Source organism: Mobula hypostoma, chromosome 8 (genome assembly GCF_963921235.1).
Source record: "Mobula hypostoma chromosome 8, sMobHyp1.1, whole genome shotgun sequence".
In the NCBI taxonomy this organism is placed as follows: Eukaryota; Metazoa; Chordata; class Chondrichthyes; order Myliobatiformes; family Myliobatidae; genus Mobula; species Mobula hypostoma.
The window spans coordinates 2,478,708-2,504,843 of record NC_086104.1 but is presented as its reverse complement, the minus strand read 5'-3'; the positions used below and the strand labels follow the sequence as shown (position 1 = coordinate 2,504,843).

Here is a 26,136-nt window from a genome sequence, read left to right as displayed (position 1 = left end):
CCCTCAGCCTGCTGCCCCAGCACACAATAGCAAACATGATCGTACTGGCCACCACAGACTCGTAGAACATCCTCAGCATCGTCCGGCAGATGTTAAAGGACCTCAGTCTCCTCAGGAAATAGAGACAGCTCTGATCCTTCTTGTAGACAGCCTCAGTATTCTTTGACCAGTCCAGTTTATTGTCAATTCGTATCCCCAGGTATTTGTAATCCTCCACCGTGTCCACACTGACCCCCTGGATGGAAAAAGGGGTCACCAGTACCTTAGCTCTCCTCAGGTCTACCACCAGCTCCTTAGTCTTTTTCACATTAAGCTGCAGATAATTCTGCTCACACCATGTGACAGCGGATAATTGGGGGACTGCTTTGTCGAGCACCTCCGCTCCGTCCGCCAAAACAGACAGGATCTCCCAGTAGCCACCCACTTCAACTCTGCTTCCCACTCCCATTCAGATATGTCCATACATGGCCTCCTCTACTGCCATGATGAGGCTAAACTCAGGTTGGAGGAGCAACACCTCATATACCGTCTAGGTAGTCTCCAGTCCCTTGCTATGAACATAGAATTCTCCAGCTTCCGGTAATTCCCTCTCCCTCCCTTCCCCTATCCCTATGTCACTCTGCCCCCTCCCCCAGCTGCCTATCACCTCCCTGCTTCCCCTCCCCCACCCCTTTATCTTTCCCCTTACTGGTTTTTCACCTGGAACCTACCAGCCTTCTCCTTCCCACCCTCCCCCCACCTTCTTTATAGGGCCTCTGCCCCTTCCCTCTACAGTCCTGATGAAGGGTCCCAGCCCGAAACGTTGACTGATCGCTTCCACGGGTGCCGCCCGACCTGCTGAGTTCCTCCAGCGTGTTGTGAGTGTTACTCTCCTCTTTGTGATTTTTATAATGTCCTGGATGAGTAAGTTGAAGGGTGGGTTAGTAAGTTTACTGAGGACACAAAGGTTGAGGTGTTGTGGATAGTCTGGAAGGGTGTCAGATGTTACAGCAGGACATTGATAGGATGCAGAACTGGGCTGAGGAGTGGCAGATGAAGTTCAACCCAGATAAGTCTGAAGTGGTTCATTCTGGTACATCAAATTTGAAGGCAGAATATAGTATTAATGGTAAGACTCTTTACACTGTGGAGGATCAGAGAGATCTTGGGGTCCGTGTCGATAGAATACTCAAAGCTGCTGCGCAGGTTGACAGTATTGTTAAGAAGGCATGGTGTGTTGGCATTTATCAACTGTGGGATTGAGTTCAAGAGCCATGAGGCAATATTACAGCTAAGACCTTGGTCAGACCCCACTTGGAGTACTGTGTTCAGTTCTGGTCACCTCACTACAGGTAGAATGTGCATACTATAGTGAGAGTGCAGAGGAGATTTACGAGGATGTTGCTTGGATTGGAGAGCATGCCTTATGAGAATAGGTTGAGTGAACTTGGACTTGGAGTGACGGAGGATGAGAGGTGACCTGATAGAGGTGTATAAACTGTTGAGAGGCATTGATCGTGTGGATAGTCAGAGGCTTTTTCCCAGGGCTGAAATGGCTAACATGAGGGGGCATAGTTTTAAGGTGCTTGGAAAAAGGTACTGAGGGGATGTCAGAGATAAATTTTTTCACACAGAGAATGGTGGATGTGTGGAATGCACTGCCAGCGAAGGTGGTAGAGGCGGATACAATAGCGTTTTTTTACGAGACTCTTAGATAGGTACATGGAGCTTAGAAAAATAGAGGGCTATGCAGTAGGGTAATTCTTGGCAGTTTCTAGAGTAGGTTACATGGTCATCACGACATTGTGGACCAAAGGGCCTGTAATGTGCCGTAGATTTCTATGTTGTCCTATGCTCTAGTCCAGGGGTCCCCAACCTTTTTATTGCACACAGCCACCACTCTGTGTATGAAAAAACAACAAATAAATAAACAAATACCTCTGACAAACCCCTCCCTTACAACCCCCACCCCGTATGCATTTCTCCAAACACCTTAAAATAGTCATAGTCATAGTCATAGTCATACTTTATTGATCCTGGGGGAAATTGGTTTTCGTTACAGTTGCACCACAAATAATAACAATAGAAATAGTAATAATAATACTACTATTAGTAAATAGTAATAGTCAGAAATAATAAATAGTAATAGAATAGTAATAGAAAAATATTAATACATAGTTAAATAGTAATATGTAAATTATGCCAGTAAATTATGAAATGTCCAGGACCAGCCTATCGGCACAGGGTATCTAACCCTCCAAGGGAGGAGTTGTAAAGTTTGATGGCCACAGGCAGGAATGACTTCCTATGACGCTCTGTGCTGCATCTCGGTGGAATGAGTCTCTGGCTGAATGTACTCCTGTGCCCACCCAGTACATTATGTAGTGGATGGGAGACATTGACCAAGATGGCATGCAACTTAGACAGCATCCTCTTTTCAGACACCACCGTGAGAGAGTCCAGTTCCATCCCCACAACATCACTGGCCTTACAAATGAGTTTGTTGATTCTGTTGGTGTCTGCTACCCTCAGCCTGCTGCCCCAGCACACAACAGCAAACATGATCGTACTGGCCACCACAGACTCGTAGAGCATCCTCAGCATCATCCGGCAGATGTTAAAGGACCTCAGTCTCCTCAGGAAATAGAGACGGCTCTGACCCTTTTTGTAGACAGCCTCAGTGTTCTTTGACCAGTCCAATTTATTGTCAATTCGTATCCCCAGGTATTTGTAATCCTCCACCATGTCCACACTGACCCCCTGAATGGAAACAGGGGTCACTGGTACCTTAGCTCTCCTCAGGTCTACCACCAGCTCCTTAGTCTTTTTCACATTAAGCTGCAGATAATTCTGCTCACACCATGTGATAAAGTTTCCTACCGTAGCCCTGTACTCAGGCTCATCTCCCTTGCTGATGCATCCAACTATGGCAGAGTCATCCAAAAACTTCTGAAGATGACAAGACTCTGTGCAGTAGTTGAAGTCCGACGTGTAAATGGTGAAGAGAAAGGGAGACAAGACAGTCCCCTGTGGAGCCCCAGTGCTGCTGATCACACTGTCGGACACACAGTGTTGCAAGCACACGTACTGTGGTCTGCCAGTCAGGTAATCAAGAATCCGTGATACCAGGGAAGCATCCACCTGCATCGCTGTCAGCTTCTCCCCCAGCAGAGCAGGGTGGATGGTGTTGAACGCACTGGAGAAGTCAAAACCCTTCCAGTCCTGAAGAAGGGTTTCAGCCAGAAACACTGCCTGTTTATTCCCCTACATCAATGCTGCTTGACCTGCTGAGTTGCTCCAGCATCTTGAGCATGGCCTTTCAATATTTGTAGGTTTCAATGAGATCCCCCTCATTTTTCTATACTTCAGTGAGTACAGGCCCAGAGCCATCAGACGTCCTCATGCATTAAAAGTTTCATTCTCAGCATCATTCTCATGAACCTCTTCTGGAATTCATGGGAATGGAAGATGTGGGGACTTGCTCTCATAGACACAGTGGGATGAATAGTTTCCTTCTAATAAAAGTTCACTAACTGCTGACTGCATTGTGCTAATTCGAAGTGGAAACCAGATCTTTATTGTTTGAGTGATGTTATGTCCAGATTGCGGTTAACCTGAAAGAATCATTTCCTTTGGCGAAATGACTTCTGCCTTCCCTGTTGTGTTTTGTGGTAGCATTGCTGTTCATAGAGCCACAGAGTTAAACAATCCCTTCAGCCCATCTCGACACTGCTGACCCGAGCAGATGCCATATCTCTGTGTTTGACCCACACCCCTCTCAAACTACACCTTTCTGATCCTTTATTTCAGCTCAAGGTCTGGTCCTCATGAGGTCAGTGACATAGAACAACAAAGGGCACAGGAGATGTGAGGGGAAAGCTTTTTACAGAGGGATGGGTATCTGGAATGCTCGCCTGGGGTGGTGGTAGAGGCAGATACATCAGGGACTTTTAAGAGAAGTTTAGATAGGCGCATGAATGTGAGGAAAATGGAAGGGTATGGACATTGTGTAGGCAGAAGGGATAAGTTTATTTGGCAATTTGAGTATGAATGTGGTGGGAGCAGCCCCCATATGTCACCAACATAGCATGTCCACAGTGTTTGTTAGAACAGTACATAAGGACCACAATAGCATAGTGGTTGGCATAATGCTATTATAGCTTGTAGCATCAGAGATCAGGGTTCAATCCCAGTGTCCTCTGTAAGGAGTACATCCTCCCTGTGGAATGTGTGGGTTTCCTCTGGGTGCTCCAGTTTCCTGCCACAGTACCAGATAGTAGGTTAATTGGTCATTGTAAATTATCCTGTGATTATTCTAGGGTTAAATAGGGAGGTTGCCAGGTGATGTGGCTAGTGGGGCCAAAGGGCCTGTTCTGAGCTGATCTCTAAATAAGTAAATAAATAAACACAGAACACAACAAGCAACAAAGCTCCTCCCCTCCACTCTCCCACACGCACAGTCCTCCAACCCTGGACAGACCTCCAGTGGCCTCTGACTTCTCCAGTGGGCTTCAGACTTGTGGACCCAGGGCTTTGGCTATTGGGCTCTGAATTCTATCAGGCCTGCACGAACAGGCACCTCCCAGTCTCCACCCAGTCTCCACCCAGCTAACAGAAGTAATCTGCCAATAGTTTTCAACTCATCACCTGCAGCCTATTTCAACCCAGCTCATATCCACAATCCTTGTTCACTCATCAAACCAACCAGCCACAACTAGTTGCTCCTGGCCTTCAGTTACCCTGTTGCCTGTGGTGTTCGGTGTCTGTTCTCTCGTGTTTTATGTCCCCTCGTGGCTTGTTATTTTGCAGTTGATTAGTAAAGTTGTCGCTCACCAGCAGACTTTAGAGACTTAGCATTCGTTACCATCTACAAAAGGAAAGGTGATCAATTTGAGTGTGGAAACTATCGTGGAACTTCTCTGTTAGTAACAGCAGGAAAGATCCTCATCCGCATCATGAACAACTGGCTCAAGCCTTTAGCTGAGAAGATCCTTTCGGAGACACAAGCTGGTTTTAGACCATCATGTAGAGCAATCAACATGATCTTCACAATGCAACAACTACAAGAAAAATGTCATGAACAACTCCAACCTTTGTACATCGCATTCATTGACCTCACCAAAGCCTTTGACTCAGTATCAAGGGAACTCCTATGGGATGTCCTATCCACCTATGGATGCCTTGAAAAGTACATTAGAATCCTGAGACTCCTCCGTGATGGCATGCTTGCCACAGTCATGGTCAGCAACAGTAACTGTGAGCCTTTTCAAGTTAGATCAGGAGTAAAACAGGGATGCGTGATCGCCCCAACTTTGTTCACCATCTTCATTGCGACAACCATCCACATTATCAAGGACGACCTATCCCCAGGAATCGAAATTGTCTACAGAACAGATGGCAGACTTTTCAATCTCGCCCGTCTCAAATCCAAAACGAAGACATCCACGAGTTCCCTCATCGAGTTTCAGTACGCAGATGACAACAGTGTTGCAGCTCTTTCAGAAAACCACCTACAACAGATTCTGACTGCCTTCAACCGTGCATACACGAAACTTGGACTTACCATCAATTCCAAGAAGACTCAGATCATCTATCAACCGTCACCAACTGAGACAAATCGGATAGAACCATCAATTCAACTTGGAAAAACAACCCTGGAAAACGGAGACCACTTTCCATATCTTGGAAGTCATCTCTCCTCCAATGTCGATCTTAATGACGAGATCCAATATCATCTTAAATACGCTGGAACAGCTTTTGGACGTCTCCGAACAAGAGTCTTTCATGATCGTGACATCCGAACAGACACCAAAATGTTAGTGTACAAAGCAGTGGTAATCCCAACGCTCCTGTATGCATCAGAAACCTGGACAACATACCGACGACATCTGAAGGCACTTGAAAAGTTCCATCAACGCTATCTTTGAAACGTCTTAAATATCAGCTGGGAAGATAGAAGAACCAATGTCAGTGTGCTAAATGAAGCAAAAACAACAAGCATTGAAGCCTAAGTCATCAAGAACCAACTAAAGTGGAACGGTCATGTTGTTCGGATGCAAGACGAACATCTGCAGAAACAAATCTTCTACTCCCAGCTTAAAGAAGGCAAACGTAAAAGAGGCAGACAACAGAAGAGATTCAAAGACGTCTCAAAAGCCAACATGAAGAAATGTAACATCGACATCAACAATTGGGAAACCAATGCCAAGGACAGGAAACTCTGGCAAGCCATCAGCTGAGAAGGAACAGCAACTTTCGAAGCCAACAGATGTGCAGATTTAGAAGAAAATGGAAAGAGAGGCAGCAACAACCAAAGCCCGATCTGCCATCTGGAACTACCTGTCCTGAACGCGGAAGAACTTTCAAAGTCAAGATTGGACTCATCAGCCACTTGAGAGCCCATAAGTAGATCAACAGGATGAAGACCATCATCCTCGACCTCGAGGGATAGCCACGACAACGACAAGTAAAGTTGTTGCTCACCATTAAATCATTTCTGCTACTTTGCTTTTGGGCCAAGCCTCCTCAACAGTTCCTGACAACTTCCAGACTTCTGCTTGACTTTTGGGCTTCAATCTTTGGCATCGGCCCCAGGACCCATTGGTGATGGGACCTCAAACTCCAAGCCTCGGACTCCAGACTTGCCAATGATTTTGGATTTGCAGACTCAAGTATCTAGTCAAAACCCAGGTGGGATTTGAGCTTCCATGATCTATATGTGAAATAAAATATTTTACAGTAAACTTATGGTAAATATTTACAGTAAGTCCATCAAGGGTAAAGTCCTTCCCACCATGGAGCACATCTACATGGAGCATCCATCATCAAGGACCCCCACTATCCAGTCCATGCTCTCTTCTCACTGCTGCTATCAGGACGAAGGTACAGGAACCTGAGGACTCACACCTCCAGGATCAGGAACAGTTATTACCCTCAACCATCAGCTCTTGAACCAAATGGGATAACTTCAGTTGCCCAGTCACTGAACAGTTTCCACAACCGATGGAAAGGACTCTTCATCTCCTGTTCTCGAAATTTATTGTTTATGTATTTATTATTATTGTTATTCTCTTTTTCTTTTTGTATTTGCACAGCTTGTTGCCTTTTGCATACTGGTTGTCTTGATATGTGTGGTGTTTCATTGATTCTATTGTATTTCTTGTACTGACTGTGAATGCTTGCAAGAAAATGAATGTCGGATTGTATCTGGTGATACATATGTAATAAATAAATTTACTTTGAACTATGCTTCAGAGATGTAAAACTGCCAGCCATGGTTCTCTGCATTATAAATAAAGGAACTATTATTGCCTGCTTGATGTCTGGCAGAAATAGAAAATGAAACTGTACTTTCGTATAATCTTCCGCATTTTCATGCACATATCTAAAAATATCAGGTCTAATTTTGTACTGCAGACTTTTAACGTTTTATTAAGTAGAGTCACACAGCACAGGAACATGTGCTTTAGCCCAACACATTAATGCTTACCAAAGTGTCATAGAGTCACATGGCATGGAACAGGCCCTTCGGCCCATCTCTTCTATTCTGACTAAGGTGTCATAGAGTCACATGACTTGGAAACAGGCCATTCGGCACAGCTGCTTCCTGCTCATCCCATTTGTCTGCATTTGACCCATAACCCTCCAAGCCCCTCCCCTGCAGGTACCTGTCCGAATACCCCCATCAACCACTTCCTCTGGCAGCTCATTCTAGGTTGTCACTACCCTCTGGGTAAGGAAGTTGCCTCTCAGGTCTCTTTGAAATCTCTCCCCTCTCTTGTATCTGTCCTCTCTCATTGGCTCTCAAGGTGTAATCCTGAGCCACATTTGGCCCTTATCACTCTTCACCTTTCAAATCGATGTATCTGTCCAAGTGTCGTTTAAACATTGTAATTGTTCACTTCTGCAAAGGCAAAGAACGTAAGTTAGGATGCATTTGTAAACAGGGTAGAGAAACCAAGAACTGTGGGGTTATTAGTGTCAGCTTGTGAAAGTGGTTAAAACGGCTGCTGAATGAATAGAGGCTGAGAGAAGAAGCACAAAAGAAATGAGAATAAACTTCTGTAAAACATGGTGACAGTGTTGGAACATGACTTTCACTGTTTTATTTATAGAGTCAAAGAGTTCCGGCTGGATTAGAGGCATGTCTTATGAGGATAGGTTGTGTGAGCTAGGACTAGAGAGAAGGAGGATGAGAGGTGATTTGATAGAGTTGTAGAAGGTGACAAGAGGTTTAGATAGAGTGGACAGCTACAGACTTTTATACATGGTGAAAATTCCTTATAGAAGGGGCATAATAAGGAGGAAAGGTTCTTTAAGGTTGTTAAACTGGGGGTGGTAATGGGCATAAGCTCCTGCTACCTACTAAATGCTCCCAATGGCGTGCGTCTCAAATACTCTCTGACAATCAAGTCCAGCTCTAGGGCTTCATGTGCGGCTTAGCTACTAAGTCCAGCGGAACCGCTTCTACTGACAGGAGATGGGGCAAAGGCAGGTTACTGGTGCTTTAAAACCAGTTGCTTTGGGCAGATGGGACTCATTAGCTGTGGTTGGCAGCTCACCTTGAAAGAAAACTCTGATCTCAAACCTCCACTAACTTGTGGCTATACCCACTCATGGGGAAGGCTTTGGGAGTAAACCCCGAAGGAAAAATCTGGAGCTGGAGTCCCTAAGAGAGTCCCACGTTGAGCTCAATGCTGACTGGCAACTCCTGCAATGCAGCTGGTGCCAAACTGTATCGGTCTCTTCTGTTCCTTTGGGTTCATCAGATGCGTAGAGAGAGGGAGCTTGCTCTCCATATCGTACTGCCCTGACTTGCATATCTGGACAGCTAGGATGCAATATCCATGATCGAACCTGACTGATGGAGCCCTCAGAAGAAGAATAAAAAGGAAAGTATAGGGAGGAATGTCAGATGTAGGCCATTTACACAGAGGTGGTGGGTGTCTGGTAGGCCCTGCCTGGGGTGGTACATTAGGGACATAGATTAGATTAGATTAGATTATGAGGACACTCAGTCCTCATTTATTGTCATTTAGAAATGCATGCATTAAAAAATGATACAATGTTCCTCCGGTATGATATCACAGAAACACAAGACAGACCAAGACTAAAACTGACAAAAACCACATAATTATAATATATAGTTACAACAGTACAAAGCAAAACCATAATTTGATAAGAGCAGACCATGGGCACAGTAAAAAAAAAGTCTCCAAGTCCCAATAGCCCAACATCTCACGCAGATGGTAGAAGGGAGAAACTCTCCCTGCCATGAGCTTCCAGCGCCGCAAACTTGCTGATGCAGCATCCTGGAAGCACCTGACCACAGTCCAACTCTGAGTCTGTCCGAAAACTTGGAGCCTCCGACCAGCCCTCCGACACTGAGCACCATCACTGCTAAGCACTTTGACCCCGGCCCCGGCCGCCAAACAACAGGCAAAGCCAAGGATTTGGGGCCTTCCCCTCTGGAGATTTCGGATCACACAGTAATAGCGGCAGTGAAGCAGGCATTTCAGAAGTTTCACCACATGTTCCTCCGCGCTGTCACGTCTGCCTCCGTCAAATCAGAATTGTACACGGCCTCCTACTTGACAGATTATAGATATTCATCACCGGAGAGGCCGCGCGCACTGTGTCGCGCCGCCATCTAGTCCTCCTCCAGAAGAGACTGCTGGATATGCACATGGATAATAGAAAAATGTAGGTTATGTAGGAGGAAAGGGTTTGATTGATCTTAAAGTAGGTTAAAAGGTTGGCACAACATTGTGGGCCAAAAGGGCTGTACTGTGCTATACTGTTCTTGGTTCTATGTTCACCTTAAACCTATGCCTCCCAGTTCTTGTCTCCCCAAATCTGGGAAAAATGGTGAGTGCATTCACCCTACCTATGCCCCTCGAGGTTTTATAAACCTGTGTAAAATTACTGTTCGTTCTCCCACACTGCAATAAATAAAACCCTTAGCCTGCTCAATGTCTCTGTTGATTCCTGGCAACGTCCTCTCAAATCTCCACTGCACTCTTTACAACTCAATGAGGCCCTCCTTGAAGGAGGGGGGTGTTGACGATGTAGGGAGGAGGGGACATCCTGGAGAGGGGAACACTGGAATCCATCATCAAAGACTTAGTAGAGGGTATTTGGGAAATCGTGATGTGATTATGACAATAAATCATGGAGAAAGAAGAGACTGATTGGCAGGACGCAAAGCGTGAGAATAAAGGGAGCCTTTTCTGGTTGGCGGCCATTGACTCGTGGTGTTCCACAGGGGTCTTTGTTGGGACAGTTTCTTTTTATGCTATATCTCAGTGATTTGGATGATGTAATTGATGGCTTTGTTGTGAAGTTTGTTGCATGCATTACTAAGTGACAATAAAAGAGGACTGCATGTCCTTATAATCTAAAAAAAAAGTTTGCAGACAATATCAAGATAGGTGGAGGGACAGGAGGTTTTGAGGAAGGATTCAGACAGATTAGGAGAATGGCCAAAGAAATGCCAGTGTTGGAAGTGTATGCTGGTGCACTTTGGTAGAAGAAAGAAAAGGGTTGACTATTTTCTAAATGGAGAGAAAATACAGAAAACTGAGGTGCAGAGGGACTTGGGAGACCTTCTGCAGGATTCTCTAAAGGTTAATTTGCAGCTTGAATCAGTAGCAAGGAAGGTAAATGCAAAGTTAGCATTCATTTCAAGAGGACTAGAATATAAAAGCAAGGATGTGATGTTCAGCCTTTATAAAGCACTGGTGAGGCCTCACTTGAAGTATTGTGAGTAGTTTTGGGCCCCTTTCTTTAGAAAGAGTGTGCTTAAACTGGAGATGCTTCAAAGGAGATTTGTGAAAATGATTCCAGGATTGAATGACTTGTCATATGAAGATCATTTGATGGCTCTGGGCCTGTATTCCCCAGAATTCAGAAGAATAAGGGGTGACCTAGTTGAAACCTATTGAATGGTGAAAGACATTGATAGAGTGGATGTAGAAAGGGTGTTTTCTGTGATGGGGGAGTCTAAGACCAGAGGACACAGCCTCAGAATAGAGGGGCGTCTTTTTAGAATGGAGATGAGAAGGTATTTCTTTAGCCAAAGAGTGGTGAATCTGTGTAATTCTTTGCCACGGGCTGCTGTGGAAGCCAAGTCTTTATGTATATTTAAGGCAGAGATTGACAGATTCTTGATCAGACAGGAAACAGAAGGATATGGGGAGAAGGCAGGAGATTGGGGCTGAGAGGAAAAATGGATCAGCTGATGGAGCAGACTCGATGGGCCAAATGGCCTAATTCTGCCCCTATATCTTACGGTCACTTCCTCCCAAGGGTTCCTTTATCTGAAGCTCCCGAATCAAATCCAGGCATAAGAGATAGAAGCAGAATTAGGCCATGCCAGTCTCTATTGAGACTGCTCTGCTATTCCATCATGGCTGATTTATTATCCCTCTCAACTCCATTCTCCTGCCTTCTCCCCATGTCCTTTGATGCCCCGACTAATCAAAAACCTAAACACGAGGAAATCTGCAGATGCTGAAAGTTCAAGCGACACACACAAAATGCTGGTGGAACGCAGCAGGCCAGACAGCATCTATAGGAAGAGGTACAGTCGACGTTTCAGGACGAGACCCTTCGTCAGGACTAACTGAGATCAAAACCTATCAATCTCCATTTTAAATACACCCAATGCCCCCACAGCCATCCTTGGCAATAAATTCTACAGATTCACCACCATCTGGCTAAAGAAATTCCTCCCCCTTTCTGTTCTGAGCTTGATTGGACTGAGTCATTGTGGCTTTAGCAAAGGGAATAAGTCAAAAAAGAGTGTTTTCGGGATGTAACAGAGCTGCTGATAGAGGGGAACCACAGGCAGTAGCTGGGACTTTGATAAGAACCGCACTTAAAATAGAAGCTTGTGAGTTCAAGAGCCAGATGTTAGAAGAGATAGGGGCTGGGAAGAGGACTTAGGTCATCCTCCTGCTACTGCTGTCTACACTAGATTGCTAAATTCATTGGTTATTGTCACCCGTACTGAGGTGCAGAGAAAAATACCCGGTTGTACATGCCATCGATGCAGATGATTTGATCACATCAGTGTACTGAGGTAGTATCTGAATCCGGTTTAATATCACCAACATATGTCATGAAAATTGTTGTTTTGTGACAGCAGTACATTGCAGTACATAATAATAAAATATAGATTACAATAACTATACATAAATTAAATTAGTGGTGCAAAAAGTGAGGGAAAAATACTGAGGTATTATTCGTTGTCCATTCAGAAATCTGATGGCGGAGGGGAAGAAGCTGTTTCTGAAACATTGAGTGTGTATCTTCAGGATCTTGTACCTCGTCTCTGACGGTAGCAATGAGAAAGGAGTATGTCCGGGATGATGGGGAGTCCTTAACGATGGACGCCGCCTTTTCAAAGGTTTCTTAGGTACATTTAATGTCAGAGAAATGTGTACCATGTACATCCTGAAATGCTTTTTCTTCACAACCATCCACAAAAACAGAGCAGTGCCCCAAAGAATGAATGACAGTTGCATGTTAGAACCCCACAGTCCTCCCCCAGCTCCCCTCCCTCCCACGTGTAAGTGGCAGCAAGCAACAATCCCACCCCCCCCACCCCACTTTTGAGGCAGCACTCTCCTGGATGCTGGAGAGGTTAGTGTCCCTGATGGAGCTGGCTGAGTTTACAACTTCCTGCAGCTTTTTCTGATCCTGTGCCATCGCATCGCCCCACTATAGCAGATGGTAGAGGGTTAAACAGTAACAGAATGCAGAATAAAGTGTAACAGCTACAGAGAAAGGGCATTGCAGGCAGACAGAAAGGTGCAAGGCCATGGCAAGGTGGAATGTGGGGTCAGCAGTCCATCGGACGTACAAGGGGACTGTTCAATTGTTTTATAACTGCGGAGTAAAAGCTGTTCTTGAGCCTGGTGGAATGTGCTTTCAGGCTTTTGTATCTTCTGCCTGATGGGAGAGGGGAGAAGAGAGAATATCAGGGGTGGATAGGGTCTTTGATGACGCTGGCTGTTTTACTGAGCCAGTGAGAAGTATAGACACAGAGGAGAGACTGGTTCCTGTGATGTGCTGAGCTGTGTCCAGAGTTACATGCGGTCACGAGCAGAGCAGTTGCTGTAGCAAGCTAAGATGTACCCGGACAGGCTGCTTTCTATAGTACTTTGATAAAAATAATCGAGGGTCATCAGGGAGATGCTGAATTTCCTCGGCTTTCTGAAGTCGTGGAGGTGCTGGTGTCCCACACCAACAAGGATGTAATGCTGAGACTGTGGTCAGTCTGCACTTGGAGTATTGTAAGCGGTTTAGGGCCCCTTATCTAAGAACAGAAGGTCCAGAAAGTTCATGAGAATGATTCTGGGAATTAAAGGATGAACATATGAGGAGCATTTAAGGTACTTACTGGAATTTAGAAGAATGAGTGGCGATCTCTTTGAAAGCTGATGAATGTTAAAAGGCTTAGACAGAGTGGATGTGGAGAGGATGCACAGATGGTCACCGTTTGCACACCGGTTATTTGTCAGTCTTTCTCTGCTTATGTGTAGTTTCATAAAATTTTATTGTACTTCTTACTTTCTGGTGAATGCATGCAAGAAAATAAATCTCAAGGTAGCATATGGTAACATCTATGCACTTCTATAATCAATTTACTTTGAACTTTGAAGCTTGATGTACTGATATATGGAATGACTTGTCCGAATGGCATTGCAAATGAAGCTTCTCACTGTATCCCAGTACCTGTGACAATAATAAATCAAATCAGTTACGATAACAGTGAAAGGGTAACTGAAGAGAGACTAGGTCCCCATCAGGCCCACCAGTGTGTGGAGAAACAAAAGATTCTGCAGATGCTGGCAATCCAAAGCAACACACACAAAGCGCTGGTTGGACTCAGCTGGTTGGGCAGCATCCATAGAACATAGAACGTAGAAAATCTACAGCACATTACAGACCCTTTGGCCCACAATGTTGTGCTGTCTATGTAACCTACTGTAGAAGCTGCCTAGAATTTCCCTACCACACAGCCCTCTATTTTTCTAAGCTCCATGTACCTATCTAAGAGTCTCTTAAAAGACCCTATCATATCCTATTGTATGGAGGGGAATGAACAGTCAATGTTTTTGGGCCAAGTCCCTTCATCATGACTCTTCATCTATGTGTGGAGCCACAGGAGATGGCTTAGATCATTTTAGATGTAAATATTTAAAAAAGAATAATGTCTATTTTTAATTTTCAATTTTTAATGTTGCCTCAAAGTTCAAAAATAAATTTATGGTCAAAATACGTAAGTATATGTTGCCATATGCTAGCTTGAGATTCATTTTCTTGCAGGCTCTGAGGCCCACCATTGATGGGCATTGACCATGGATGTTGCATCCTAGCTGTATGACATGGAGGGCGATCTGTTGTCCATGTTGCGTGCTCCCCCTCCCCATGCAGCTGATGAGTCCAAAGGAATGGCAGAGTTTGGCAGTACGACATGGAGAGCGAGCTGTTGTCCATGTTGCACGCTCCCACTCCCCATGCAGCTGATGCCTTCAGAGCAGGCGACAAGGCAGCCCTAACAACAGTGAGGGCCAAACTGTCCCGGGCCATCAGAAAGGCAAAGTGTGCACACGCCCAGCGAATCCACAGCTACTTCCAGGACAGCGGCGACACACAGCGCATGTGGAAGGGCATTCAGGACATCACCAACTACAAGACAACACCACCTGCCTGTGCTGGTGGTGCCTCCCTCCCAGATGCATTGAACAATTTCTATCCTCGTTTTGAGGCAGAAAGTGACGTGACGGCAGGGAAGACCACCCCTCCTCCAAATGACCAGGTGCTGTGTCTTACTGTGGCCGATGTGGAAGGCTGCTGGACCAGACAATATTCCTGGCAGAGTGCTTAGAGGATGTGCAGACCAGCTAGCAGATATTCTCACTGACATCTTCGACATCTCCCTGAGCAGCGCCGTCATTCCTACGTGCTTCAGGGCCGCCACCATCGTCCCTGTGCCGAAGAAGTTTTCAGTGTCCTGCCTCAATGACTACCATCCCATTGCACTCACATCCATCATCATGAAGTGTTTCGAGAGGTTCGTCATGAGGCACATCAAGACCCTGCTGCCCCCCTCACTGGATCCCCTGCAGTTCACGTACCGTTCCAACCGTTTGACAGATGACGCCATTGCTATCACCCTCCACCTGGCCTTAATCCACCTGGACAAAAAAGACACGTACATTCAAATGCTATTCATAGACTTTAGTTCAGCATTCAACAAAATCATTCCTCAGAAACTGATTGGAAAGCTAGGCCTACTGGGCCTGAACACCTCCCTCTGCAACTGGATCCTAGACTTCCTGACTGGGAGAGCTCAGTCAGTCCGGATTGGAAGCAGCATCTCCAACACCATCACACTGAGCACGGGGGCCCCCCAGGGCTGTGTGCTCAGTCCACTGCTGTTCACTCTGCTGACCCACGACTGTGCTGCAACACACAGCTCGAACCACATCATCAAATTCACCGATGACACGACCGTGGTGGGTCTCATCAGCAAGAACGATGAGTCAGCGTACAGAGAGGAGGTGTAGCGGCTGACGGACTGGTGCGGAGCCAACAACCTGTCTCTGAATGTGAATAAAACAAAAGAGATGGTTGTTGACTTCAGGAGGACACGGAGCGACCACTCTCTACATAGATAACTCCTCCGTAGAGATTGTCAAGACCACCAAATTTCTTGGTGTTCACCTGGCGGAGAATCTCACCTGGTCCCTCAACACCAGCTCCACAGCTAAGAGAGCCCAGCAGCATCTCTACTTTCTGCGAAGGCTGAGAAAAGTCCATCTCCCACCCCCCATCCTCACCACATTCTACAGAGGTTGTGTTGAGAGCATCCTGAGCAGCTGCATCACTGCCTGGTTCGGGAATTGCACCATCTTGGATCGCAAGACCCCGCAGCGGATAGTGAGGTCAGCTGAGAAGATCATCGGGGTCTCTCTTCCCGCCATTACAGACATTTACATCACGCACTGCATCCGTAAAGCAAACAGCATTATGAGGGACCCCACGCACCCCTCATACAAACTCTTCTCCCTCCTGCCATCTGGCAAAAGGCACCAAAGTATTCTGGCTCTCACGACCAGACTATGTAACAGTTTCTTCCCGCAAGTCATCAGACTCCTCAATACTCAGAGCCTGGACTGACACCAACCTACTACCCTCTACTGTGCCTATTGTCTTGTTTATTATTTATTGTAATGCCTGCACTGTTTTTGTGCACTTTATGCAGTCCTGGGTAGGTTTGTAGTCTAGTTTAGTTTTGTGTTGTTTTTTACATAGTTCAGTGTAGTTTTTGTATCATTCATGTAGCACCATGGTCCTGAAAAACATTGTCTCATTTTTGCTGTGTACTATACCAGCAGTTATGGTCGAAATGACAATAAAACGTGACTTGACTTGACCTGACTTGATGAATCTAAAGGAACAGCGGAGTTTGACAGTACGATATGGAGAGTGAGCTGTTGCCCGTGTTGCAGGCTCCCCCTCCCCAAGGGTGCTGCATTGGCAAGTTTGCGGCGCTTGGAGGTTCATGGCAGGGAGAGTTTCTCCCTTCTACCGTCTGCATGAGATAATGGGGCTATTGGGACTTGAGACTTTTTTTTACAGTGCCCATTGTCTGCTCTTTATCAAATTACGGTATTGCTTTGCACTGTTATAACTATATGTTATAATTATGTGGTTTTGTCAGTTTTAGTCTTGGTTTGTCCTGTGTTTCTCTGATTTCTCTCTGGAGGAACATTGTATCATTTTTTAATGCATGCATTTCTAAATGACAATAAACGAGGACTGAGCGTCATAATCTAATCTAAACTAATCTAGTAAAATTATTGAATGCTTGCCATGTGCAGTGGTTCCAAGTAGCCTATTCTTTCCCTGCTCTGCACTTTCTCTGTGCCTTCCAGGGTGAATCACTTCACAGTTTGCAGTGAATGACAGGACCCAATGACAGGAAGCTTAGGTGATGGTTGATGATCGATTCCGCACCGGGTGACTTGTGTCTGGGTTTAACCGAAAGGTTCCAGCATACAGTATTTCTAAGATGCAGTTTGAAGTCTCATCCTTTGGCAGGGAGCTCTCAGGATTGGCAGAATCCATGTTAACCACATAGAGGTTTCCAGGTTTCCAACCTTGGGAACGTCGTTGTCACAGAGTCACCCACTTGGAAACAGGGCTGAAGGGTCCAAGTTTGACCCACTTGCTCACACTTGGCCCAAACCCACCCAGCCTTTTCCTATCCATATATCTGTCCAAATGCATTTTAAATATTATTAATGTACCTGCCTCAACCACTTGCTCTGGCAGTTCATTTCATATACTGACCACTCTCTGGATAGAAACATTGCCACTCAGGTTCCTATTAAATCTCTCCTCTCTCACCTTAAACCTGTACTCTCTAATTGTGGATTGCCCAATCCTTGGAAAAGAATTGTGTGCAATATCCTATATCCGACCCTCACCATTTTGTGCACCTCTATTAGATCAAACCTATTTGCCTGAAACTCCACCGACATTTACTCTGCTGCGTGATCCACTGAGGCTGAGGCTGAGGCTGTGGGTCTGCTCTGGGAGCTCCGAATCCATGTCTGTGGACTCACATTTGTTCTAAACGCTGTTTGCTTACTATTATTATTTGCTCATTTGTTTTTCTCTCTGCACACTGCAGACATCCCACCTCTCCCGGAAGTTCCGGGAGTCTCCCACATATCGATAGTGGCTCCCTGACGCCTGGAAATTATATACAATATCCCGGAAATAAATTTTTTTGAGAGGGAGAGCGAGCATCCTGATTGGTCTCTCTTCGTGCTAAGAGTGGTCCCCAACCACCGGGCCGCGAGGAAATGATATGATTTGGCGATGTGAGTCAGCTGCACCTTTCCTCATTCCCTGTCACGCCCTGTTGAATTTTAACGCACGCGAGGTCATCAGTGACCCAAGACGTGCAAAGGAATGGGTCCGTGACCCATTTGTGAATGTCCCCGGTGAATCATCCATGTCAGCGCGGGAAAAAGATCAACTTCTCGAGCTTGCAAATGACGGTGGGCTGAAAAGTATGTTTGACATAACATCTCTGCCGGCATTCTGGATCAAAGTCAAGGCTGAATATCCTGAGATAGCCATGGAAGCACTGAAAACGTTGCTTCCATTTCCAACATATTTCTATGAAGCGAAGTTTTCTGCAATGAATGCAACGAAAACTAAATTGTGTAATAGACTGGACATAAGGAACCCCCTTCGAGTATCGCTGTCTCCCATCATCCCTCGATGGCACCGTCTTGTTGCAGGAAAACAAGCCCAGGGCTCCCACTGATTCAGCGATATTGGTGTGTTGCAATGATTTTATGTGTTCATACAGGGAAAATATGCGCTGTGTGTTTAATATCCAAACGTTGCTTAAAACGTTATAATGCTATTGACTTATAAGTGACTTATAATTCAGTGGTCCCCAGCCTCCGGGCCGCAAAGAATACAGCGATGGCTGGAACGCTCCCAGCACATCTTTAAGAAAAAAGCCGAAATAAACCAGCTAATTAATTAGGTGCCGCCCAGCACGTAAATGTCGGCCCAGATCAGAGGCGATTGCCGATTGCATTGTCTCTGATTTGGACCGACATTTACGTGCCGGGCGGCACCTAATCAATTAGCTTGTTTATTTCGTTTTTTTCCGTAATGATGTGCTGGGTGCGTTCTGGCTACCGCCGTACCACTGCATTCTTCACGGCCCGGAGGTTTGGGACCACTGTTATAATTGACTTATCACTACATTCATGCGAGGAAAATATGCGCTGTGTGTTTAATATTAAATTCGTTAGATAAATCTCTTTAGAAATGAAATTGAGTGTATTAGCCACTTACAAGTGACTTACAGTTGACTTATCACCTATATTCCGATGGCGTTTAACAACCCCCGCCCCCGCCCCGCCACTGGGTCAGCCGGTCCACAAGAATATTGTCAATATTAAACCGGTCCGCGGTGGAAAGAAGGTTGGGGACCCCTGCTTTAAACTAGCTGGCTAGCTGCCAAGGAGCTACACTATTGATGTACGTGATGAGGCCAAACTCCCTGTAGACTTGTTTAAAGTTGTAATAGAATAAACATGATAATATAAGTACATATTTTGTCACATTTGCTGCATTTACCCAACTTGGTTTGCAGATTAGACAAAACCACTAAACAAAGTATTACATACACTCTTGGAGATCGACGGGGGTGGGGGGGTGGGGGAGGGATATGGGGTTGCGGGGGGGGGGGCGGGGGTGCTACCTTCCTGAAATGAGTTTTTTCAGGGTGGGATGTCTGACACTGGGTGTTTGTCAGAGTTTTTCCATATGTGTTCTTCGGGGTTTCCTGGTTCGTGGCTACCTGTAAGGAGACAAATATGAAATTTGTACAATGTATACATAATTTGAACTTTGAAAATAATTCCAACCCATGCAGCCGCTGTGGACTCTGAAGTCTGGGATAGGGGGTGGTGGACTAGTGCCACTTATTGCTTCATGGGGATGAAGTGTCTTGAAAGGGAGTTTCTTTTTTCCTCAAGAAACCACAGAGTTTTAATTTTATTTACTTAATTCTGAGCTACAGCTCGGAAAAGGCCTTTCCGGCCTAATGAGCCACAACTCCCCAGAACCCATCGATTTTAACGCTAGCCTAATCACAATGACCAATTAACCCATTAATCGGTACAACTTTGGACTGTGAAAGGAAACCAGAGCACTGAGAGGAAACCCATGTGTACATGGGAAGGATGTACATACTTTCTTACAGAGGGCACTGGAATTGAACTCTGAACTTCGATGCTCCGAGATGTAATAGCATTGTGCTGCCCTCGACACTACTGGGATGCCCCAGTCACAGGTTCCCTAGTTGTGGACACAGTTCAGAATATCACAGGAACCAGCCTCTTATCCATGGACTCTGCCTGCACTTCTCACTGCCTCAGTAATGCGGCCAGTTTAATCAAAGACGTAACCCACCCATCGGACACAAGATACAAAAGCTTTAAAGCACGCCAGGTTGAAGGACAGCTTCCAGCCCACTGTTATAAGATTATTGAATGCTTGCCATGTACAGTGGTTCCAAGCAGCCTATTCTTTAGCTGCTCTGCACTTTCTCTGTGCCTTCCGAGGTGAATCACTTCACAGTTTGCAGTGAAGTTCTGAAGACTGGTTTCAACCCAAAGTTTTGTAAGCAGTTTTGGGCCCCTAAGAAAGGATATGCTGGCATTGGAGAGGGTGGGTTCACAAAAATGATTCCAGGGTTCAAAGGCTTGTCATATAAAAAAGCATTTGATGACTCTGGGCCTGTATTCACTGGAATTCAGACAAATGAGAGGAGATCTCATTCAAACCTAGCGAATGTTGAAAGGCCTTGATAGAGTGAATGTGGAGTGGATGTTTTCTGTGGTGGAAGAGTCTAAGACTAAAGGACACAGCCTCAGACTAGAGGGGTATCCTTTTATAACAGAGCTGAGGAGGAATTTCTTTAGTCAGAGAGTGGTGAACCTGTGGAATTCTTTGCCACAGGCGGCTGTGGAGGCCAAGTCTTTATAGAAACCATAGAAACTACAGCACAGAAACAGGCCTTTTGGCCCTTCTTGGCTGTGCCGAACCATTTTCTGCCTAGTCCCACTGACCTGCACACAGACCATATCCCTCCATACACCTCCCATCCATGTATCTGTCCAGCAACACACATCAAAGTTGCTGGTGAACGCAGCAGGCCAAGCAGCATCTATAGGAAGAGGCGCAGTCGACGTTTCAGGTCGAGACCCTTCGTCAGGACTAACTGAAGGAAGAGTGAGTAAGGGATTTGAAAGCTGGAGGGGGAGGGGGAGATGCAAAATGATAGGAGAAGACAGGAGGGGGAGCGATAGAGCCGAGAGCTGGACAGGTGATAGGCAAAAGGGGATACGAGAGGATCATGGGACAGGAGGTCCGGGAAGAAAGACGGGGGGGGGTGACCCAGAGGATGGGCAAGAGGTATATTCAGAGGGACAGAGGGAGAAAAAGGAGAGTGAGAGAAAGAATGTGTGCATAAAAAAGAGTAACAGATGGGGTACGAGGGGGAGGTGGGGCCTAGCGGAAGTTAGAGAAGTCAATGTTCATGCCATCAGGTTGGAGGCTACCCAGACGGAATATAAGGTGTTGTTCCTCCAACCTGAGTGTGGCTTCATCTTTACAGTAGAGGAGGCCGTGGATAGACATGTCAGAATGGGAATGGGATGTGGAATTAAAATGTGTGGCCACTGGGAGATCCTGCTTTCTCTGGCGGACAGAGCGTAGATGTCTCACCAATATATAAAAGGCCACATCGGGAGCACCGGACGCAGTTGGGGTGATATACTGCGTCCGGTGCTCCCGATGTGGCCTTTTATATATTGGTGAGACCCGACGCAGACTGGGAGACCGCTTTGCTGAACATCTACGCTCTGTCCGCCAGAGAAAGCAGGATCTCCCAGTGGCCACACATTTTAATTCCACATCCCATTCCCATTCTGACATGTCTATCCACGGCCTCCTCTACTGTAAAGATGAAGCCACACTCAGGTTGGAGGAACAACACCTTATATTCCGTCTGGGTAGCCTCCAATCTGATGGCATGAACATTGACTTCTCTAACTTCGCTAGGCCCCACCTCCCCCTCGTACCCCATCTGTTACTCATTTTTATGCACACATTCTTTCTCTCACTCTCCTTTTTCTCCCTCTGTCCCTCTGAATATACCATCCTCTGGGTCACCCCCCCCCCCGTCTTTCTTCCCGGACCTCCCGTCCCATGATCCTCTCGTATCCCCTTTTGCCTATCACCTGTCCAGCTCTCGGCTCTATCCCTCCCCCTCCTGTCTTCTCCTATCATTTTGCATCTCCCCCTCCCCCTCCAGCTTTCAAATCCCTTACTCACTCTTCCTTCAGTTAGTCCTGACGAAGGGTCTCGGCCTGAAACGTCGACTGCGCCTCTTCCTATAGATGCTGCTTGGCCTGCTGCGTTCACCAGCAACTTTGGTGTGTGTTGCTTGAATTTCCAGCATCTGCAGAATTCCTGTTGTTTGCATGTATCTGTCCAATTTATTCTTAAATGTTAAAAAAGAACCCGCATTTACCACCTCGTCTGGCAGCTCATTCCATACTCCCACCACTCTCTGTGTGAAGAAGCCCCCCCCCCTAATGTTCCCCTTAAACTTTTCCCCCCCTCACCCTTAACCCATGTCCTTCGGTTTTTTTTCTCCCCTTGCCTCAGTGGAAAAAGCCTGCTTGCATTCACTCTATCTATACCCATCATAATTTTATATACCTCTATCAAATCTCCCCTCATTCTTCTACACTCCAGGGAATAAAGTCCTAACCTATTCAACCTTTCTCTGTAACTGAGTTTCTCAAGTCCCGGCAACATCCTTGTAAACCTTGCCTGCACCCTTTCAACCTTATTTATATCCTTCCTGTAATTTGGTGACCAAAACTGAACACAATACTCCAGATTCGGCCTCAGCAATGCCTTATACAACCTCATCATAACATTTCAGCTCTTATACTCAATACTTTGATTAATAAAGGCCAATGTACCAAAGGCTCTCTTTACGACCCTATCTACCTGTGACGCTACTTTTAGGGAATTTTGTATCTGTATTCCCAGATCCCTCTGTTCCACTGCACTCCTCAGTGCCTTACCATTAACCCTGTATGTTCTACCTTGGTTTGTCCTTCCAACGTGCAATACCTCACACTTGTCTGTATTAAACTCCATCTGCCATTTTTCAGCCCATTTTTCCAGCTGGTCCAAGTCCCTCTGCAGGCTCTGAAAACCTTCCTCACTGTATACTACACCTCCAATCTTTGTATCATCAGCAAACTTGCTGATCCAATTTACTACATTATCATCCAGATCATTGATATAGATGACAAATAACAATGGACCCAGCACTGATCCCTGTGGCACACCACTAGTCACAGGCCTCCACTCGGAGAAGCAATTCTCTACTACCACTCTTTGGCTTCTTCCATTGAGCCAATGTCTAATCCAATTTACCACCTCTCCACGTATACCTAGTGACTGAATTTTCCTAACTAACCTCCCATGCGGGACCTTGTCAAAGGCCTTACTGAAGTCCATGTAGACAATATCCACTGCCTTCCCTTCATTCACTTTCCTGGTAACGTCCTTGAAAAACTCCAACAGATTGGTCAAACATGACCTACCACGCACAAAGCCATGTTGACTCTCCCTAATAAGTCCCTGTCTATCCAAATGCTTGTAGATTCTGTCTCTTAGTACTCCCTCCAATAACTTACCTACTACCGACGTTAAACTTACTGGCCTATAATTTCCTGGATTACTTTTCGATCCTTTTTTAAACAACGGAACAACATGAGCCACTCTCCAATCCTCCGGCACCTCACCTGTAGACAGCGACATCTTAAATATTTCTGCCAGGGCCCCTGCAATTTCAACACTAGTCTCCTTCAAGGTCCAAGGGAACACCCTGTCAGGTCCCGGGGATTTATCCACTTTAATTTTCCTCAAGACAGCAAGGACCTCCTCCTTTTCGATCTGTACAGTTTCCATGATCTCACTACTTGTTTCCCTTAATTCCATAGACTTCATGCCAGTTTCCTTACTAAATACAGACGCAAAAAACCTATTTAAGATCTCCCCCATTTCCTTTGGTTCCGCACATAGCCGACCACTCTGATCTTCAAGAGGACCAATTTCATCCCTTACAATCCTTTTGCTCTTAATATACCTGTACAAGCTCTTTGGATTATCCTTCACTTTGACTGCCAAGGCAACCTCATGTCTTCTTTTAGCCCTCCTGATTTCTTAAGTATTTTCTTGCACTTCTTATACTCCTCAAGCACCTTATTTACTCCGTGCTTCCTATACATGTCATACAACTCCCTCTTCTTCTTTATCAGAGTTGCAATATCCCTTGAGAACCAAGGTTCCTTATTCCTATTCACTTTGCCTTTAATCCTGACAGGAACATACAAAGGCAAAGTGAATAGGAATAAGGAACCTTGGTATACATAAGGAACCTATGTGTATTTCAGGCAGAGATTCATAGGTTCTTGATTGGTCAGAGCATGAAGGGTTACTGGGAGAAGGCAGGAGATTGGGACTGAGAGGAAAAATGTCTCAGCCATGGTGAAATGGTTGAGCAGACTCGATGGGCCAAATGGCCTAATTCTGCTCCTTTATCTTATGGTCACTTCCTGCTAAGGGTTCCTTTATCTAAAGCTCTCAAATCAAATCCGGTTCATTACACAACATCCAGTCCAGAATAGACTTCCCCCATTAGGCTCCATCGGAAGCTGCTCTAAAAAGCCATCTACAAATTTGCATTCATCAAATTCTCTGTCTTGGGATCCAGCACCTACCTGGTTTCCCACCTGCGTGTTGAAATCCCCAAGTCACGAGGAAGGGTCTCGGCCCGAAACGTCGACTGTTTATTCATTCCCATAGATGCTGCCTGAGCTGCTGTGTTCCTGCAGCATTTTGCGTGTGTGTTACTCCTGTTTTTCCTGCATCTGCAGAATCTCATGTTTACACTTTACATGTTTGGGTTTGAATTTCATCTGTCACTGTTCAGCCCAGCTCTGCATCCTATCAATGTCCTGTCGTAACATATGGCAAACTTTTACACACCAATCTTCGTGTCACCTGCAAAACTTGCTAACCGCCCCCGCCCCCGCCTCGTGACAATAGTAAACCAGTTTACCAAATTTTTGTGGTGTGCCTCTTTTCTGAGCTTTAAGGTAGGCAGTCTTAAGTATCAGGAAGTATCTGGTTGTTCTTGAGGGGCGTGGCCTTGTGTCACCAGAAACTTCGCTCAATTCGAACAGTGCACTACAGTGACAGTGTCCACCTGTGTCAGCGGCTGGTCCAAACCTCCGTGAGTACAACTGTGACCCTGGGGGTTACTGTGGGGTGGGGGTGGGTGCGGACAGGGTCTGACCTTGTGGAAGCGCGCTGCTTGGACCGGCAGAGACAGGTAGGTGCCTGCTCTCAAAGACCTCTGCCTGAGCGCCCTCGGCTCTGAATCAGGAAGTGCAGAGCGGTGTGGGGTTACTGGCACAGGCTGGAGGGCGCCTGTCCCCCGGCGTCATGGAGCAGCCCAGAGCATTGAGCACCTCGGGGGCAATAGGGTGGGAGGAGGTGAGGGCATTGTCAGGGCATCAGGGACTGAGCTTAAGAGACCACTTTATCTGGGCAGGCCTGTGCATGTCTGTGTGTGCGCATGTGTCTATGTGTCAGTCTTTATGTTTGTGTGAGTGTGTGTGTCTGTCAGTTTGTGTGTGAGTGTGTGGATATGTGTGTATGTCTATCTTTGTGTCTGTGTGAGTGTGTATGTGTGAGAATGTGTGAGTCAGTTGAGGGATTTGAGTGTTGAATAATCACCACATACACTTCAGTGGGAATTTGCAACTTGTTTTGATGAAAGGTCTCTTAGCTCTGAGCAGATCCCTGGATCCGATCCAGTCCTCTGGGGCAGGGAATGTCAGAGCCTCTGAGTCTCACCACCTCCATCTCAACTAGTTGTTATTTATGTCAGGGAGAGAGCTCCTTTGGCCCATCGAGTCCCTTCTAGTCCTTTCATGCATTGACATGAATCCCATTTGCCTTGAGACGACATCCTTTGCCTTGGTCGTTCAGGTGTTAGTCTAATGTCTCATAACTGTTGGAATTGTATCAGATTCCACCACCTCCTCTCTCAGCAAATTCTGGATTACAAGCATGCTCTGTGTAGAATTGAAAGCTATGCCTCAGATCGTCAAATTCTCTCTCAATCTACACCTTCGCCCTCCTGCGCCTCTTCCTATAGATGCTGCTTGGCCTGCTGCGTTCACCAGCAACTTTGATGTGTGTTGCTTGAATTTCCAGCATCTGCAGAATTCCTGTTGTTCTTCGCCCTCCTGGTTTTTTTCTACCCCTACTTTGGTGATGAAAGTTACTTAATTACTTTCTGCCCGTTACCGCTGGCACCGAGGACAGCCGTGAAGGTCCTCCTTCTGTCTGTCCATACAGTCGCACTCAGATGTAGAAGGATTCGTCATTGCTGTTTCCATAACAATTCTGTTTTGTCAGTCAGGGTTGTTAGCCCTAAGCTGAACCCCC

At 45.9% G+C, this 26,136-nt stretch overlaps 1 protein-coding gene across 4 annotated transcripts in view; it reads left to right on the top strand.

Annotated features, from left to right (window-relative positions):
• The first annotated feature begins 24,807 nt into the window (after positions 1-24,807).
• The window catches only part of ptk2ba (protein tyrosine kinase 2 beta, a), a 212,456-nt gene continuing 211,127 nt past the window's right edge, over positions 24,808-26,136 (top strand). For 3 of the 4 annotated variants that reach the window (XM_063055392.1, XM_063055391.1, XM_063055389.1), the window contains exon 1: positions 24,808-24,913. The gene's annotated coding sequence lies outside the window, so the exon portion shown is untranslated. The remainder of the gene's footprint in view (positions 24,914-26,136) is intronic. The other variant, XM_063055390.1, reaches the window with a different exon arrangement.